The sequence below is a fragment of the Schistocerca nitens genome, chromosome 2 (genome assembly GCF_023898315.1).
Source record: "Schistocerca nitens isolate TAMUIC-IGC-003100 chromosome 2, iqSchNite1.1, whole genome shotgun sequence".
NCBI lineage: Eukaryota > Metazoa > Arthropoda > Insecta > Orthoptera > Acrididae > Schistocerca > Schistocerca nitens.
In genome coordinates, this window is record NC_064615.1 from 131,815,654 (window position 1) to 131,819,283 (window position 3,630).

Sequence of the window (3,630 nt, forward strand, 5' to 3'; positions counted from 1 at the left end):
AAGTCCGTCAACTGCACATACGGTTCACGTCCACGCTGTCGCGGCATGCTACCAGTGTTATAGACTGCGATGGAGCTCCGTATGCCACGGCAAACTGGCTGACACTGACGGCGGCGGTGCACAAATGCTGCGCAGCTAGCGCCATTCGACGGCCAACACCGCGGTTCCTGGTGTGTCCGCTGTGCCGTGCGTGTGATCATTGCTTGTACAGCCCTCTCGCAGTGTCCGGAGCAAGTATGGTGGGTCTGACACACCGGTGTTAATGTGTTCTTTTTTCCATTTCCAGGAGTGTAAATGGTTCTAATAGTGCTACAAAGTGCCCTCCGCCACGCACAATACCGTGGCTTGCGGAGTGTGTACGAGTGTACGACAATGTAGAAGCATGCGACACCAGGAAGCCACTAGACTCATTAAAAAGCACGTAATCGATCGTAGTCTCTAAGCTGCGACGTAGTGTAAGATGACCATAACCTCGGACACCTAAGAACAAACCTCGCATTTTTAAAATTCTTAAAACAGGAAAGTGGGCAACTTTTTGACTAAGGCATTACTTGTTTCCAATATCGCAATTTAGCTTTTTATTCCTACATTCTGATTGTCACCCGCGTTAACATTCTCTTCTGCATGCGTAAATATTTTGTTGACATCCCCCTACGTAGGGAGAAATGATCATCATAATAAAATATAAATCATAGCTCGAACGGAAAGATTGAGGTGTTCCTTTTTCCCACGCGCCATTCGAGAGTGGAATGGTAGAAGTAGTATGGAAATGGTTCGATGAACCCTCTGCCAGGCACTTAAGTGAGAATTGCAGAGTGACCATGTAGATGTAAATGTAGCTGTAAACATGCACCAGGCAGCTCTACGGTAGTGTGTTCAGGCATAGTGTTGCCATTAGTGGTGGAAGTTATAAGTACGTGGATGACTCCTGAGCTCGTCCCAAAGCTATTCCGTCTGTAGGTGGACATATGTGTTCGTGAATTTCTTGGGCAGTTTCCTCTAATGCCTATAACTTTGAAGAGCTGAGTAACTGCATGTACGTGAATATAAATAAGTTATATGTGCTGACCATTCTATAAAAGAATTAAATTTTACTGAAGTTTTCTTAGCCACCGAAAAGCATATAAAGTTATTTCCGTAGATTAAAGGGCTAACTTCGTGACAGCACGCATACCTGCAGAAACAAATTTAACAATTAAAATTGTAGAAAACAAATCACATTAATACAATTAGGGAAATAGTTACCCAGTGTATTAAAAAAAGACAATGTTTATTTCCAATTATAACTTTGTCTCTAAATATAGTACACAGTTGCTCAGAATATTGTATTAATTGTGTCATGATATTATTTTCTCTCAGACTAACAAACATGTAAGTAATTGTCTAACATTTTGATGTATTACGTTCCTTAGAGAATATTGTCTAAAATGCGTACTTTTTTTCTTTTTAACACACGTGTCCACTGAACGGATACATAAATAAGTGTGCAACAGTTTTGAATAATTAGCTTCCTTAATTTATGTAAAATAAAGCACTTCATCTTCAGGCCACGAGTGGCCTACCGAGACCATCCGACCGCCGTGTCATCCTCAGTGGAGGATGCGGATAGGAGGGGCTTGGAGTCAGCAAATCGCTCTCCCGGTCGTTATGATGGTATTCTTGATCGAGGTCGCTACTATTCGGTCGAGTAGCTCCTCAATTGGCATCACGAAGCTGAGTGCACCCCGAAAAATGGCACCAGCGCATGGCGGCCTGGATGGTCACCCATCCAAGTGCCGACCACGCCCGACAGCGCTTAACTTCGGTGATCTCACGGGAACCGGTGTATCCACTGCGGCAAGGCCACTGCCCTGAATATGTGTAGGTTATTCTATTATCCCTCATATTTTATTTCAGCTAGTATAGGCCTATAATTCGTTGGATTTTAAGATTTGAAAAATAAATCTCACAAAATTTGAAAAACTTATGACAAATGTTTTTCTGTATGTGGATGAAACAAAACTCATAAAACTGGGGAAACCTGTAACAAAGCTGTAACCGTGTGTTGTACAGAAATAGTAGGTACGATCAGCTTTGTCACGCATTAATTTAACCCGTCGTCTAGGGACAGTTGCTTTGACTATCAAATCACCCTGCTTCCCGGGTTTGAAACTGGCCACTGCTTAAATTTTGAATAAAAATCATCAGCAATGGCGGCTAAAGACTCCCAACATGAGATGTCGCCCTCGCGTCCTCGTCGAAGAGGGCGGAGGAGCGCACAGAGATTCAGGGCAACCTCTTGCTCTTGGGGTGGGAAATCGCCTTAAAGATTTGGAAGAATCAGAAATGACAAACAACATGAGGATGCGGAAGGAATTGGAGACTGCATTAAGGACAGATAATTTGCAGAATGATTGGCTTTTAACTGAAAAAGTGTCATGATGATCTATCCACTGGCAATAGATTCCCAAGTAGTCAGACATTCGGATCTCCGGTAGGGTACTGCCAAGGGAGAAGTGACGATAAGAAAAAGGTGGAAGAACCAACGACGAGGTAACGTTCTACGAGTCGGGGCGCGGTATGTCAGAAGCCCGAAAGTAGTAGAAAAGCTAGGAAATCTGAAAAGGGAAACGCAAAGGCTCAATCTAGATACCGCGGTGGTCAGTGAAGTGAAATGGAAAGAAAATAAAGGCTTATTGTCAGAAGAATATAGGGTCAACACCAGCAGAAAATGCTAGAACTGGAGTAGGATTCGTCATGAATAGGAAAGTAGGGCAGCGAGTAAATTACCGTGAACAGTTCAGTAATAGGATTATTCTCATCACATTCGACAGCCAACTAACGACGAAAACGATGATTCAGATATACCAGGTGTAGAAGTATGAAACCGGAATTTGATTTCAATAATCACACGTCTCTTGTTTGAAACTGATAAACCATATTTTGTTCAAAATAATCCCCATTGCTGTTTATACATTTCTCCCACCTCTGCGGAAGGCTGTGAAAGTCACTCCAAAAAAACAGTTCTTTTTTTGAAGCAAAAGAGACAGCGAGCCATTTTCGTACATTTTGATACGAATTGAAGCGCTGGTCAGCGAGAGCGTGTCCCAGTGTTGCAAACAGATGATAATCGAACGAAGCCAAGTCTGAAAAATAAGCCGCATGCCCTAGTATTTCCCAACTGAACGCCTCGATCGTTTCCCTGACCCGTTTTGCTGTGCGTGATGGGGCGTCATCATGAAGCAATATGACTCCATGTTGCTTTTTTCCATATTCTGGTCGTTTTCCACGCAACGCTCGATTTAAATCGATCACTTGCTGTTGGTAGCGATCATTGGTAAGGGTTTCACCAGGTTTTGGCAGCTCATAATAGATGACACCCTTCTGATCTCACCAAACGTAGAGCATTGTCTTCTTTCGAAAGAGATTTTTTCTTGGAGTGGATGGCGATGGTTTGCCTGGATTCGCCAATGACTTACGACGCTTGTTGTTGTTGTGGTCTTCAGTCCTGAGACTGGTTTGATGCAGCTCTCCATGCTACTATATCCTCCGCAAGCTTCTTCATCTCCCAGTACCTACTGCAGCCTACATCCTTCTGAATCTGCTTAGTGTATTCATCTCTTGGTCTCCCTCTGCGATTTTTACCCTCCA

General features: G+C 43.3%; 1 pseudogene; it reads right to left on the minus strand.

The window, feature by feature from the left end:
* Positions 1 to 1,732: 1,732 nt before the first annotated feature.
* Positions 1,733 to 1,850, minus strand: LOC126238154 (5S ribosomal RNA; annotated as a pseudogene).
* Positions 1,851 to 3,630: the final 1,780 nt, after the last annotated feature.